At 41.0% G+C, this 16,384-nt stretch overlaps 1 long non-coding RNA gene across 3 annotated transcripts in view; it reads left to right on the top strand.

Annotated features, from left to right (window-relative positions):
* Positions 1-2,022: 2,022 nt before the first annotated feature.
* The window catches only part of LOC121060567, a 40,907-nt gene continuing 26,545 nt past the window's right edge, over positions 2,023-16,384 (top strand). Inside the window, exon 1 of one of the 3 annotated variants that reach the window (XR_005814866.1) lies at positions 2,023-2,144. This is a non-coding gene — a long non-coding RNA (uncharacterized LOC121060567). Of the gene's footprint in view, positions 2,145-14,098; positions 14,246-16,384 lie in introns of those variants that run through there. The other 2 variants (XR_005814868.1, XR_005814867.1) reach the window with 2 other exon arrangements.

A 16,384-nucleotide genomic window follows, 5' to 3' on the forward strand; every position in this document is an offset into this window, starting at 1 on the left:
TGTTTCTCATTTTCACTTCTGCCAGGAATCACAGCCATCTATCTGAAAGTGCAGAAGGAAGATTAGGGGGATCCCACATCATGAACTGAAACACTGGAGAAATATATGGTCATGCACAATCCGAGAGGTAATGTTAAGATGTAGCTTGAGCAGATACCAAAAAATTGATTTTGCATTGTATACGTTTCATCAATCCTACAAAATATGGGGATTTCATGCTTCTATCATTCATACTGAACTTGGTGACAATAGATAATGTGCTGTAAAACTAGAGCACTCTGGTACTCTTTCTACATCTTCTACAACTTTCCCATGTGTCACCACCACGCAGGGAAAGAAAAAAATAAATTTAACTTACTACCTCCCAAAACAAGGAACTGAAATAACTACATCATCACAATAACTTTTTCAGAAAAAGAAACACTTTAGTTTTCCTTTTGAAGATATCCAAATGACGTCCAACTGATGTCTTGCTTGGAAAGGACAGCTAAATTTTAATGGATTCGTTGGCTACTTTTTTTCTGCCTTTCTGTGGTCTTAATGATCAAGGATAAATAGGTAGATCTGATGCTTGGGTGAGCAAATTCTCAAGGAACTTCCCCAATTCAGAGGGATAAGTTATTTTTCTTTTTTTCCCAATGCTATTTCATGCATCATATGACAAGACACATCTGTTCAGTGACTAATACAAGGGGAATATCCCATGCGTGTAAACGGCACAAGCCTGCCTCACACTCAACCTTTCTGAATTTTTTTCGAGGGCTGGTTATGCAATAAATAAATGGGGACAAACTCATCACGAGGAAGGACTTTTATTCGGCTTTGAAAGCGGCACTTTGGCTTGGAACAATATCCAACATCAAAATAATAATGAGTGCGTGTTACTGCTAACAGTCCTGGAGACAAGAATTCTCCATGCACCCAGAGCCAGCTTCTCAAGTCGTCTCTCCTTCATATCTTAGCTCTTACATATGGAAAACCCTCAGCAGAGGGGGTGGAGGAAAGGAGTGGGATGGGTTTGGAAGAGGAAATGCCTTGAGATTTGGCTTTTAGTGTACAGGAATGCCAAGCCTCAAAAAACAGCAGTGAGGACCTTGGTGGCACCCTTTGCTATTTGCTCCTGTGGCGAGCCTAAAGGATCCTACAAGGAAAGAGGAGAGTGGAGAAGAGGGGACCTTGATATCTTCATCCTAATAGTGCCAATAAAACACTGAACATTTGCCTTTTGCAATTCATACAGTGTTTCTGTAGGATCTCCCCGCAGGCCACTGAGCGGTCAGCTGAAGTGAATGGCATTTGGTCTGTGCCATCTGGAGTTGTCAGTTTAATGATGAAGGACTCAGGGAACAATTTAATAAATAAACCTAGCCAGTAGCCCTAGCAGTCCTTGGAGCTTTGCAATTCTTTGAAACAGTTGTGCAATAAAGAGGAAAATAAGAACGTATTGAAAAGGAGTATTTCATCAACAAGAAGCTGGGGAATAAATCAGAAAGAACCATGTACTGAAAGTAATGTATCTGCTAGGTTTGGCTGGACTTTTGGGATTGTTTTCCTTTTTTTTTTCCTATTCATAAATTGTTCATCAGCAAATTGTGGTGCACAGCTCCAAATGGCGTATGACCGCATCATGCCATTAAAGTTTATGAAGCAGTGTCACCAGTGGAACTCAGTTACTTCCACTAGCTAAAATGTTGGCCTTGTGTATGTTTTTATGACCTTTTTTATTATTCTTAATTGTTTGATGATGACAGTATATTTCTTCCTTTATATAAGTCACAGGCTACATCTTTTGTTCTCTCTTGAGACAAACTGAAATTCAGAACAGAAGTAATCACTGTCATGGCAGGTCCCTTGGGATAAGGGAGGGGAGTACACACCAGAGAGAGAGAACACTTAAACAGGCTTAGCTCATAGCTGGGCAATCTGCGCATGAATCACCATCCACTGCATGAGGAATAGGATCTATGGAGTCTATCTCCACCGTCTCATCCCCTGCAACACTGGTGGCACAGCCATTATGGGAACTCGATGATCATGAGGGCAGTTTTGCTAGTGGTATGGCAAGAGCAGAAGACAATTTTTTAGTCTTAGAAATGTTTAAGAGCTGTAGAAGTTTTTTCCCCTTCCAAAAGTGAGGCAAAAAGGTAAGCACTGAATAATTTCCCCATTACTTCGCTCAAGTAATTTTGGGAGGTGTATATCTTCTCTTTACACAGGTGAGTTTTAGTGTTCTAATCTGGGAGATATTTTGACACCCCCTGGCTCAGATGGAGCACTTGCATATGATGACATTTAAATGGAATTTATTGTAAATAACGACTTGCTTTTCTGGACTTGTTTCAAAAGGGGAAATTCTCCCTAAGAGACCGTTTCCCATTAAGACTTTTGATTTTTAACCAACTATTTTTAACAGTCTGCAACCAGCTCTAATGATTATCAACCACAAGTTGTAGATTAAGCAACTATGCCATTCCTGTTTTAGCCTGACTGAAGCTATAGCACGGTTTTTACTGATTGGCACTATGGATTTATCCTGCTTAAACACTCCTTTGAAGCATGCAGGCAGTCTTTACCGCGTCAGTGGAAAGATGAGGGTAATATTGTGAATGGCCGGGTTCCAGTTCTTCATAACTGAAGCCGTGGGATGATCGCCTTTTGTTTAAATGTCAGAGGATCATAGATGTCAAAGACGAGAAACGGCCTTTTAGATCATCAAATCTGCATCACAGCATGGAAGTCATAGAAATCCAAGGCAAGAGTAACGCTGGGCCAGCGTCAGTGTTATCCCATTAGAGCGACTCTGAATTAGCAGTTCTGACTGACATCCCAACCAAACACAATTGATAGAGGGCCACATGGCATGAGGTATTCACTGAAGAATTTTACTGAACAACACATATGGCCATATTTTATATTTCACGGTTAAAGTAATATGAACTATGTAAGGAATTAACTTGAAGAAGCTTTGGAGGCCAAGCTAATCAAAATTCTTTAAAGTATAGGCAATGAACCATAACCTGGATATAAAATATTTCCCAATAGCTGTTATAATGCAACCAGCTGTACTCTGATTCACTCGCACTGATTAGCTGTTACCCTAAAAATAGCTTTAGGATTGGTGCTACTGCTGATGAAGGAAAGGACTGCTTTTGGTACAAACCAGCATGGCTCCATTGGCAGCAACAGAATAGCATCCACTTCTACCAGCTGAGAATCCAGCCAGTACTTATTTAATATTAATACTGTTATGTAACCAGGAACAACTGATGGACCCTTTTCCTTTATCTTGCTAATTACAAGCCAATAATACCTCTATATCCTTGTATTCCTGGGCAGGGCTTAAACACATAGTGGTCAAAGAGTTTACTGGCTAGATTGCAAGGTTCAATTTACTTCAGGAGAATTAAGACCAAAAGCGGCACTGTGAGCTTGCAGAGTTCTCCTGTCCCTGTTTGAGAGATTGCAAAAAGAAAGCTCTGGCGAGCGTAGTTGATTCGGTTTGTGATTTCTCTGGCAGAGCAAGAAAGAAAAATTATTCTTCCTGACACCTTAGTTTACCCACCAGATTAGCCTCTCTCTCTTCCTTTCTCCAATTATTGTATTCTTTTTCTTTTTTTTTTTTTCCATGGGTTAATTTTTTTTTTTTTTCATTTTGTGTTCTTTTATAAATGTGCTTTGGCAGGAGTTGTGATTTTTTGGTTAGTAATCCACTTATTTTGTGGTTTAGAAAATATCTCAAATAACAACTTGGACACGTTGTTGACTGTCATTGTTGGCTGCTCGTGTGGCATGAGGAACATGCAAGGAAACACGTCCTTTCATGTTCAACCCCTACATCACAAACAAAGCAATGATCTGCTTCCTACCATGTATCTAACTGTATATAGCTTTAGGTTTGGAGAGGGGACTGCAAACGTCATATAAAAATGCAGGTATATAACCCTGACAGATAGATATATCCACAAACATATGCGTGCTATTATGTCTTCGTCTCTCTATTTCTGCCTTTCTATACATGTAGATGCATAACTCTGTCTTCGCAGTCAAGCATAAAAAAGTGCACTTATTTTCAGCCGGAGGTACATTTGTTCCTATAAATATGTTTGCCTGTTGTCTGCATTTTCATATACTGCAGCTGCCACGTAGCTCAACTATTGGTTAGATATAAGCTCACTTTTTCTTTCCGTTCTTTTCTGTAAACTTATGAACTGATGGGAGCATTTTTTTCATAACCCATAGATTAAGTCAATATGCCTTTGTCTCAGGGACGAGGGAAAAAAGCTGAACAAATAGCAGCTGTCTTTCAATAAAATGCATATGATGGCCGTAGGATGTTTGAGGATGTCAAATTTCATTGGAAATAACAAGTTTATTTGCATACGTTTATTAATGTTTGTGGTTACCAGAATAAAACTTGTGCTGAAGATGAAGGCTAAACTCTTTGAGAGCAGATGTATCATATAGTTGGAGTAAGCTTGTTGTATATATTTATGGTAGACTCCATAGGTCCCAGTCAAGATCTTGGCTCCCTTGAGCTAGGCACTGCATAAACAATTTGCGAGACTGACTCTTCTCTAAGGAGCCTAAATAGGCCAGGGAAATAGTATGACAGAGGAAGAATTATTAGTTCCTTTCCACAAATAGAAAAACAGGCAGAGGATGAGGAAGTGGCTTGCCAAAAATTGTGTAGAGCTAGGGTGACAACCTAGATTCCCCAAGTCCCAACCCAACGCTTTAGAACAGAAGATCAGAGGAAATGGGTGCATATACCTCTATAAAGTGTAAGTTTGGAATCTCAGATGGGTTTTCGGTCATCTCAGGTTATGGGCTTGGAGACCAACAAAATTTGAGTGGGGACAGAATGTGAGGGATGTAGAAGTAGTCAGGTTTTATCGGCCTGTTGGAAAAAAAGAAGCCCAAATATTATTAATGGCAGCATCATTGTTGAACGCTGCCTGAATAAAGACCACAGAACTTTAACCACACTTTCGAACTGCTGTCTGCACAGGCCATTGCAAACTGTTCCATGGAAGGCACGCAGCCACCCGGCATTAGACCTGCTTCACTTCCTCTCTCGGTACTTATCCATCAAAGCTATCATTCATGTTAACAGGTAACAGGGGAACCTCAAGCCTGAATTCGTTATGAAACCCTTGGAATTGAACCAGCCTGGACAACCAACCTTCTGTTCAGCTGCTTCGATGTACATTTTTATTAGGGAACCAGTCTGGACTTCCTACAAAGTGATTCATAGGTCGTCTTCCCTAAGCCTGCAGTGATTGTCACAATGGGTTCTTGCTTTTTAACCGCATTCACTGACGGACTGTCATTCGAAGGCTAATAAATCTGGCTCCAGTCACCAGACTCTGCGGTATACATTAGACAACTGGAGGGTCTAAACTGTTCAACCACAGTCTTGTTTGGAGGCTGTTTTGAATGATGATTTTCCATTATTACAGGCTTTACTAATTATTTAGTTTTATTGCAGTGATGCTAACAAGGCCCAGTACTGCAGTAGGACAACACTAGGCAAACACACAGTAAGGAGTCTGTGCCTGAATCATGGCTAAATACTGTAACACACAGTGAACTCTCACAAATGAATAGAGGGCAGGAATGTTTATAGGACGTTTTAGATCCAGTCGGACCTCACTGTGGGTCCTCTAAGAGATCGTCAGCAGAGGTGGCAAACTTTGCTTCAGCAGATAAAACTCTTAAGATTCAGAAGGACAGCTTTCAATATGGTCTTGAAGAAAATCCTTATGTTAGGTGAAGTTAAGTTAGCTGAATATTGTTATTTCAGTTTTTCTCTATATGGACATTGGTTTTAATATCACCTTCTTACAGATTCTGTAAGCTTTTGGGCACACACAGGTCTTGTTAAGTTGTTAAATATTGGGAGTCTTGAGCATTAGTCCTTCCACTAATGGCCATTATTTTAAAACAGACAATGAAAGGGTGTTAAGCAGTGTTGTTGCTTGAAACCCCTCTACCGTGTTTCTTCCATTGCAATGCTTCTCAGGAGGTCAGGAAAGCACAGGAAAGTAAGAAGTGTCTGTAATAAAAAACTTCCTATGATTCCCTGAAATTAATAGCTCACTGATGCAGGTCATGGTAGTCCTTATGCCAAGAAGCTGAAATAAGATACTGGAAGTGTCAGAAGGATGTTCAGCAAATACTCCTCAAACATAAAATTAAACAAAATAAGAAGTCCTAAGGACAATATTCAGAAAGATAACCAGGATCCTAACTTCTTGTGGGTGCTATGTACCTAACAACTTAAATCTCCTACATCCAATATTCACCCAACCACCCCTCAGAAGAGTCATTTTACTAATGCTGCTCATGCTCCGTATTAATAACTAATTTTAGGCTCTGAAGTGAAATGCCTGTATTAGGAGTACAGTTACCTTTTTCTTCTCTGGCCGAGTGCAGTTTCTCAGTCACTCAACATTTCTCTCCTTATGCTTTTGATGAATTCTGTTGGGCATCTTAAAATATGTATTGTTCTAAATGGGTTTGGGTTAAATTCAGCACTGAGAAACTCTGAGGAATAGCACAGCATCTGCGGGGATAAACTGGGTGAAGTCAAGTGAGCTATTGCATTGCAGAAAGGCATTTCAGGTTTCGTACAGAAGTTCAAACAAATATTGTGGTTGTCGTCATTTATTGTAGAGGGATGTTGGGGAACAGAGGGGAGAAGTAACTGGAAGTGACTAAAGAGCCAGAGCTTAGAACTTCTGACATGGAGCTTGACGACCAAACCACCATAATATCCTTTTTTTCCATGTAAATAACATCTGATGATCAAGGCGGTGGAATTTTACAGTGGTTTGTAAGCAAACTAGATTTTCAGGTTCAGTAACATTGCAGATCAGTAGTTGCTGTTTCAGTTCCCAGGTTAATTTTATGGAATATTTTGCATTGTGCCAGACTTTAATTAATTCCAAATGATTTCTGCTTTCTCTTACCTTTTTTTTTTCCCCTCCTTTTGCATGTTACTGTCTTACAAAGGAACTAAACTCTCAATTTTCTCTAAGACCGGTAATTATATGCATAAGTGATCAGAAATCTCAACTATTTTTCTGCAAACCAATTACAGACATTTAGGATAAGGGTAATTCGCTTCCTTAAAAATAAGTTAAAAACTCATTTACATAAAAGTAAATGAAATAACATTGTTAAAATACTAAAAAGATATTTCGAGGCACAATTCTAGAGGAGACAAAAACCTTCCTGGTTTTCCGCATGACATTTTCAGACCATGTTTTCTAATATATCTCAAGGAATCGTGACGTTTTTTCAAAGCAAACTGCTTCTGGTACATCAGGTTCTTAAACTAAATAGCTTGCTTGCAAACTGCCTTGGATGAAGCACTTTGTACTTTCAGGATATGTTCTTCGCATTCCTTTTTTACTAAGAATGCTTAGGGTAAAAATCAGCATCATAGAGACACTTCCTACAATGCAAGGTTGAATTTTCAACAGCTTTAGCTAGCCCTTACTGGTATCTGCTTAACCTAAGGTAGACAGTGCCATCTAAAACATCTGAGCATGTGAACCTGTTCTCTTTTGCACTGGACAGGTAGAACTAAAGTGAAGACGAGCACTTGCAGACAGGGAGATTTGCACCAGCATCTCTGCAAGTCCACTGAGCCAAGATGACTACAGATGATTTTTTCTTCCCTGCTGTGGACGGCTAAAGAATGCTTACAACTTCCGCTTGTTGCGAGTTGGCCTGTGCAAGAAAAATTGTCTTCCATCTCCCCACTTCATCACAGCATTAATCAACCAGTGCATTGTTCAGAGTCTCCCCCTTCACTGCCTCCTCGGCCCTGCAGCTTGTTTTAATCACACGTTAACATGCTCAGATTTATGAAGCTCCTGAATCACAGGGTCCCTAAGCAGAGTGTTGAAGAAGTTGCTGGGGCATTTCTCAGGGGCAAAATGCTCAGCCTGCCCTTGTGTCAAGAGCATCAGCAAGCACACCAGGTCAGTCCTCTCATCCCATAGTGGCTGCTTTGGGGCTTGATTGTTAGGATATATCTGCAGGAGGAGCCCAAGGGCTCTGCCAGGCTGATGAGAAGTCGCGGGCTGCGGGATGTCTCATATTCTAGGTTTCTGGGATCACAGACCTACAAACAAGGGGGTCAAGGAGTTTTGCTGAAGGTTGTGCCACAGGGTTTCTGGGCTGCCTGTGCTCTTCTCTCCATTTGCATTCCCGTCTTTATCACGCCAGTGATTTCCTTTGCTTGCCTCATTTGTAATAATGATAACATTGTAAAAGCCTGCCCTTTCAAAGAGCAGGAGCACTTTGAGTCACAGACCTGCTCTGTGAATCAGAGCCCTTTTCTTCCCTTCCAATGCTGTCTTCTTCCCATCCTGCCTCCCTGTTCAGGAGCCCTGCCAGGTCCCCAATGACAGCGTGAAGTCTTTCTTTAAAACAAGACTCTAAAGCGACAAAGAACAGAAAAAAAAATCAGCAAGCAAAGGCTAGAAAAGCAAAGCATCGCCGCCTTTTTGTGCGCATCCTCCCCCCTTTCCCCCTGGGAGGCAGGAGCGGAATAACCAAAGTAAATGCATGAGACTTTAATTTGAACAAGTTGCTGGCATGGCTTGGGGCCAGCGCGTCCCCCCCCCTGCGCCGGCTCCCAGGCCCCCAGGAAAAGAGCAGGGCGGGGGTGGGGGCTGAGTCAACAGCTCAGATGCACTTTCTCAGCAGTCAGCTGGGGAGCCCGTTCGGGTTAGTCTATTTGAGTGGGACTTGTGTCTCTTCGTATCGATCTGTTTTGGATACCAGGCACCAGTGTTTTCACATCCCGTCTTTGAACCGGGAGGCAAGAGCGGGAAAAGGGGCTGAGGTGAAGGAGAGTGCAGAGCACGGCGCAGATGTCTCAGAGAGGGATCAGAACTGAATAGAGCCAGAAAAGGAGGAGGAAAGAGGAGGTGAAACTGCAAGGTGCAGGGCTGCAAGGCTTGGTGGCTCGGGCAGGTAGCAGTGGCTGGGAGCTGGGGACCATCCGGCTGCGTGCACCAAGGAGGGGCAGGCTTTTCAGTAGAGATTGAGCAAGAAGGAGAAGAGGACAAAGGATAAGTGGATGATGCAGCAAGGGACCAGTGGGGTGACGCACTGGTGGGGACAAAAGACAAAGCATCGCTGTATGCAGATGGAGGGATGGGCAAAGGACACAATCGTCAGGCCCGGAGTTGTTATAAACATCCTGCCGAGAAAGAATCCTGCTTTTTTCAAATCTCTCGATCTGAAACTGTTCCAGCTAACCTCTCTCCAAATAACAAATACGGTAATGGATGTTTACCCCTACTTCCCCCCATACACACACACGTTGTCAATCATTATTTTGGCTAAACAGTTTTATGACTAGTCCCCCTTCCCCAAAGTCATGTTTATTATTACAACTAAACACTGACTTTTCTAATAGCCTTTTTATACATCCTTTTAAATATCTTCTCTAATAATCCAAAGAAACTTCTCATAAACTCCCCCTTAGCGGAAAAGGGGCAAGATTGCTTGGGCAGATTAACCAGGCACATTTTCACTGCTCTATGTATTTTACAGAATGTGGTCTCTAATAGCTAATGCAGGACTGAAAAGCTATGAGCAGGATTTTCACTAGATATTAAGCTGCTGAGCTTGGTTACTATCAACATTTATGTGTTTATTTATTTATTTGGACTGAAATAGCACCTTGCTTTTTTATTATTTTTTATTTTTTACTATTTCCTTACAACTTTCCAACAATGAAAAGTGTTTGCTTATAAATCCATGGGTAAGAGATCTGAACATCTAGTGCTTCAAAGCACGACCATGTAGTCTTCTTTCACGTCACACTGAACAGTAAGTCACAGAAGTTTAGCCAATGACTTCAAACTCAGTCATGACTGTTTGCAGTTTTCAGTAGGACTAATTATCCTTGCTTTTCCTACCTCAAGTAACATTAAATAGACATTTCTGGAGGGAGAAATGCGTCCTGAAAGATTCAGCCACACAATATGGATGAAAATCTAGTTTTCAATAAGAATGCAAGAACGGAGAGAATTCAGCAAGCCTGGTTGTAGTCCACTCAAAGCATCTTGTAGTTTAGTGGCAATCTCTCTCTAAAAGAACCTGCTTCTCCCTTGCTTCATACCACATGGAGCCATTTGTACTCATAAAAACTGCTGCCTCAGTTTGAGTAGAAACTGCCCACATTCTGTGTTCATAAGTCTTCACAGTGTGTTTCCTGTCAGAGGTTAATAACAAGGCACTAACCTACATGCTCAAAAATTGCAATTACCCTGTAAGGTAGAAGAAATCAGAATTCTTCATCATGGGCAGCTTTGCTCCACAGTGAGAACTAAAGGTTCAATTAAGTTTGTGGTCATAGAGATGCCATCAGTCTCTAATCACATCCTGTTTTGACGCTAAATGTGTTTTGTTTTCCAGTTCTGGGAGCTGTGCACTCAAATCCCTTAGATTAAGCATGTTGTTTGTTCATTTATCCTTTGAATATTTGTATAGAAGATTTCCTTTTGATGAAAAAATAGTAATAGTAATGATGGTACCTGCGTCTTAGATACTGCTTCGTACATGTAGAGTTGTAATTGTTTGATAATTCAGTTAAAGTGACTTTAAACAAGTCACTGCTATAGACTTTTGTTCCCCAGGGCCACAGTGCACAAATTAATGTGCAGGCTTATGCTGCAGCAAGAGTAGCTCAGGTTAACTATTTGGAAAAACATCCTAGCAATAAAGAAACAAAGTTTTTGGAAGAGCTTAAACTTCACAACCGTTTACAAAGAATTTACTGCTTTTCAAGTGCAATTTCCAGACCAAGCAGTCCTTATGAACAGGCCTAACAAACTGCTTTTGGAAATGACATGGGCAAAACAGCTCCTGTCTTGGAAGAGGGTAGTGGACAGTGACCTAGAGTTCACTTCTGACTCTGCTTCTATGAATATCCCCACTTTATGCATGGGAAATGAAGACAGCGGTGAAAGGCCATATCCAACGTCATGAAGCAAAACTGCAAGTAGAACTTAGGTCTGTTCTCTGTGGGGGCAAGCTAAAAAGTAAGAAATAATAAAAAATAAAAATAAAAAAAGGTTAGAAAAGTAAATAATGGGTTCATTACAGGCTTTTTCTGCCTCTAAGTTTGAGACTTCCCTTCATTGCTTCAGCATTTGAAAGGAACCTTTACCTGCTGTTCAGGAGTAGACCAGTTTATCCAGACCAACTTATCTTCTAGCTTAGCTCCTCAAAAGCTCCTTGTATGGACCAGAGTACCCATGTGTGGCCAGAGGGATGCCTGTTTCTGGGCCACTTCACCTGCAGTTGCTCAACAGATAGTGTGTAGCATTTGTGCAGTACCAAGTCACACCAGCTCTAGGCGATTTCCTCTGTCACAGCAGACAGGAGCTGCCTGAAGATGAATGGTTTGGCCCATACAATTCTTCCCAAGCCAATAACATTTATTTGATTCTTTTTGAATTTGTTGACATTTTTGAAGAGTAATTAAAAATGCAGAAAGTATACACTGAGCAATTAAGAATTAGAAAGGAATATTGGTCATTAAAATAGTGGTGACAACCATTCATTTTGAAATGATTGCAGCTCAAGATTGAAACCAATTGCAATAGGAAAGCAAATTTTATTCAAGAACACTGTTCTTATTTTGAGGTTACAGTCACTGTCCTCCTAATTTTAACATTGTTTAGTATTCAAGAACTTAAAATGGATAGTGTTGTTTTTGAACTGGGTTTCAGCCATTAAAATACAGGGGGTATTGGTGAGATTCTCAGCTCAGATGGTAAGTTAGAGACTGTTTCTTCTTATGTTACCTTCCTTATGTAGCCAAGCCTGACATTAGTGTGCAGCTTATCAAGAATTTATTGTTGATATCAACCAAACTCCTTCCCACTGAACCCAGGATTCTCTTGAATTTGGAGGGAAGAGCAAGAGTATATTGCATGTAATTAGCCTGTGGATGAAATTCTTACACAGATAAGCCTGAATCAAACCCTGGATCTGTACACCCCTAAATGTAGGGGGGAAAGTAAAAAGAGAGGCCCAGGCTGGTCTCCCACGCTGGATCTGGTTTCCCATCTAAGAAATGTAAGCACCCATTTAATGTGCTAAATCAGAAAAGTCAAGGCTTCGGGAATGGTAGAAAATTCTTTATAAACTTTCTTCTCTTATTTTCTTACAGAAACTTGAGTTTTCAAACTAAATTGAAAACACTCACAAAAAAACATTTGCCCTAATTTTTCATGTTTCCACCAGAAAGCAGCAAATCCAGTTTTATCTGCAAACAAGTAGTCTCAGCTTTTTGTCAAAAAATAGTAATCAGAATTGAAGTATAATCATTTTTTTATGCAAAGTCATAACTTTCCATGGGAAAACCTCCACATTCCATTTAAGGGCATGTCTGCATTCTAGACTAATGACACAGATACACAGAAAAGCTTTAAACTAGCTCACTCCAGTACCAGTAAGAGTTTAGTACTGTCAATATCAACTCAGCATAGACTACTTTACCCAATTCTCCAACTGGAATCAGCTACATGCACAAGCTCCTATTAATGCCATGTTGGATTGTGGCTCTGAGCCTTTTTTTCCTTAGCCTTTGGCCAGTATCTTTGGAAAAACATTAATGAGCTCAGCAATAAAAATGTAGGTCCCATTGTATCTTCAGTACCAGATGTTTGGGGTGAACACAGCCAGTGAAGAAAACTTATGGTCTTCACTGTTGGGGAGCTTTATTCTGCACCTGGTCTCTTGTCTGCAGCTTCAGTATGGGGAAATCCGTAGAAGAAATGAACCACCAGTTTCGTTTGCTTTGTAACAGGGAGCAGCCAAGGTCCCCTGTTTTGGGGACTCTGAACCTGAGTGATTTGTAGGGCATCAGGCGGGAAGTGTGTGAGGAAAGCTGAGCACAGGGCCCAGATCTCTGCCACCTCCCGTCACCTAACAACAAAGTGATATTTTTCTCTGTGCAGGAAATTGGATCTCAGTCTTTAGAGGCAAGACAGTCTAGAGAGCAATTGCCTCTCTCCTGGCCAGGCATATGCCAGTAAGTGTTGGCATTAGGCACAAAGAGAAAAGGACAAGAGATTTTCCTATTGACCTTTGCAAACTTGAAAAAGGCTCCCATTGGTAATGCTAAAGGCAACATACATTATTGTTCAAAAGAGAAGTGCCTCTAGCAAGTTCCTGATGGATAATAGTGGTGTTTACTTAAGGAAACTGGGTAATCACAAAGGTTATTTTTTATTGGGTGCCATCCTTTTTAGCATCCTCGTACACAGCCGACGTCAATGTGTGTCATTAACAATGACTTGTAAAAGGATACAGCAGTTGCTAAGGAAACCTCTGTTGCACAGGAGCTAAACAAATAACAGCAAATTAAGCAGGGAGCAGAGGCCAAGAAGGGCCTGATTCTGCAAATCTTTACCCATGCAAACAGTCTTAGGCTGCAAAAACCAGTCTTGGGAGTTTGCTAGGAGATGTTCAACCACTCACTTGAGAAAAAGTTTGGAGATACAGGTTGCTCGTCAGAGACTCCTCAAACTTTTGTACATTCACTAAAGCAGATCAAAGGCAGCATACAGTAGAAATAGCACATAGCTATTTCTGGCCTCTGAATATAATTAATTGTCATTTGAAAGCATCCGTGTAATCTTTGTTGTGATATTAATTTCACTGAGAGATGCTAACAGGAAACACTGATGTACGTGGCCTTCAGTCATCCATTAATCTTCAGGAAGTGTATGGCAGATGGGACACCTTTAAGAGTTAATGGGACGTGTCCTCAGGACGAACCCAGGTATCCCTGTGTGCTTCAGAGAGTCTGAGGGATTTTCCGGGAAGGTCTGTCTTGGTTGTAGGGATTGCAGCTTTGACGTAAGGGCTGGATGGGATAAACCAATAGGACCTGTATTTGTAAAGACCCTAAAACAGCAGAGCAGCTTTACAGGAGTTCTGCAGAGATGCTCTGAATTCCTTCTGCCTGTGAAAGGACAGGCAAGAATATTAGTCCAGCACCAACTTTCCTCCATGAAAATCCTGTTTGTTTTTTTTTTTGTTCGTTTGTTTGTTTTTCAGGTGACAGGTAGTTTTCTCTTCACGGTGATTAGACGAGATGACCACAGGAAGACACAACCACCATGACGCAGCCACTTAATAGCTCCTCGTGCAGAAGGTTCTGCAGCACCTCCAGGTCATTCATCACACACCACATAAAAACGAGGTTTGGAACAAAAAGCATGAAGTTATAACTTGAAGGCTGTGGAAACAAGTAGGTTGGATAGGATGGTGTAGCCCTGCAATGCCAGATATTTGTTACCTGCATCCAGGTAAAAAAAACAGGGTCTTATATCTTCTGGAATTTAACACCAAAAGGAGCATTTCTCTGCAGAAAATACAAAACATCTGACAGGGAGGAATAGTCTCATTCCACTCAAGGGAGTTAAAGCAGTTTATTGAAGTTGTGATTTTAAACTAGTGTAGTTGAAGGGTTGCAAACTGCTGAGTAAATGTTGATTCTTCAACTTCAATCAGATTTGTTTCAGTTCAGTTCAAGCCAGGAAGGAGAATATTTAGCCTATGCTGGGCTAAGCTACTGCAACCAAAATAAAAGTGACCATTGTAAATTTGTAGCAGTGAAGTAAACCAATGTGAAAGTCTGTGAGTAGACAGCAAGATCTTTAGAGGAAAGGACTCTCTTTTATACACATTTTCATTGAACCCAGGACAATGGGACCAGGATTACAGGGTGTTACCATGATACAAACGAGACACAGTATTAAGAAAAACAAGTGTTACCATAGAAACAGCTGATAAATGGGCACATGCAAAAAATTTGCCCTTAATTTGTGTGTTTAAATGGGAGGGGAACTATTTTGATCCTGCTTAATTGCAGCTGATCCTATTTAATTGCTTTTTTTGTCTAAAAAGTCCAACGTAGTGGCACAGCAGCAGGATAAAACTTCAGTGGTCTGTACTCTTACCTCCTGCCACCAGGAAACTGAGGCAAGGAGAGGTGACTGTGCTAGCTCCTACCAGCAATATGGATTTGTCCTTGCCTCAGTTTCACCCATCCAGAAACATAAGGCAGGCAAGTGAAAATTAAAAAAAGGCCTGAGGGAAAAATCATCAGTTGCCCACTTCCTTTGCTTGAGTGGGAATAGGATCGGGTCCTATGTTGCAGAGAATGGGGGTCGTCTTTTCCTGTTTGTCCTTTGCAAGGTGCTAATGCTGATTTTAAGGTCACGGGAGAAAGAGCTCTGCATTTAGCAAAGCGGAAAAACAGCAGCTAAGTGTGGAGAATCGGAAACCTGATTTGAATAAGAGTAACCAGATTGTAGGAACTTTAAATAGAATGGCAACTAATGTAATTAAAATGAAAAGGTTCAAAGCACATTAAAGGGCATTAATATGCAATAAGGAAATTCTTAACTTGCTATATCTTCAAATACACAGTCCTGAAGGTGAAAGGAGCAGTGCCCATAAAAGCTGTTCTTTCGGGGAGGGCATCGGGTTCAGTGCATGAGAAAGGTTCAGTTGCAAAAGCCTTCCGTGGAAAGTTTGGTTATTGCAGGATGTTTAGTGTGATAGAGCCTTGATAACAAGTGCTAGGCACACTAACGCCATGGCACAGATTTACGTGTGAGCTGAACAAACCTTTATCTTACAGTGTGATGCACAGTCCTTCGTTCTCTCAAGGTCTGCCAAGGCAGATAAATGTGTATAGATAGAACAGAGAAAGGGCCAGACCGGTTCAGTAGCCCAATTGCCCTCATGAGCTGTCTCCTGTAATGGCTGGTACCAGTCGCTTCCAAAGAAAGCGTGTTCTGCAGTGAACAGCTCTGAAACAACCAGCCTTCAGGGAATTTCCTTCCCAGACTCCCTTGTTAGATGTTAGCTTAAGTCCTTATACCAGATTATGGCCCTAAATATAGCTTCATTTCAGAAGCAGATTGTTTTATTTTAGCAGTAGAAATGGATGGCATTTTTTTGGACTGTGAAACAGCATTAATAGCATCACTATTCTAACATTTTTCAAAGCTTCAGAAAACTAAATGAAAAATTCCCATTACATATTATCCTTTCTACATTGAAAGGATTAAAACCAGCTAGTCAACACAAGCCCTGCACGTCCTAATTAACTCCTTTTCTTGTAGCTTTAAATGATTCATTTAAGCTCCCTGCATAAATACACATTTCGCTTAATGGAACTGGAATTTTGCCATGGATACCACTCAAAGCAGGATTACACCTCTGTGCATCGGAGTAGCTGGGCAAATATAAACTCCTGAAACTCCACAAAGATAGCAACAAACGCTTGGAAGAGTAACAGAAAACAAGAACTGATAGATGGCAAATGCTC

The sequence above is a fragment of the Cygnus olor genome, chromosome 27, assembly GCF_009769625.2.
Source record: "Cygnus olor isolate bCygOlo1 chromosome 27, bCygOlo1.pri.v2, whole genome shotgun sequence".
NCBI classification, from domain to species: domain Eukaryota; kingdom Metazoa; phylum Chordata; class Aves; order Anseriformes; family Anatidae; genus Cygnus; species Cygnus olor.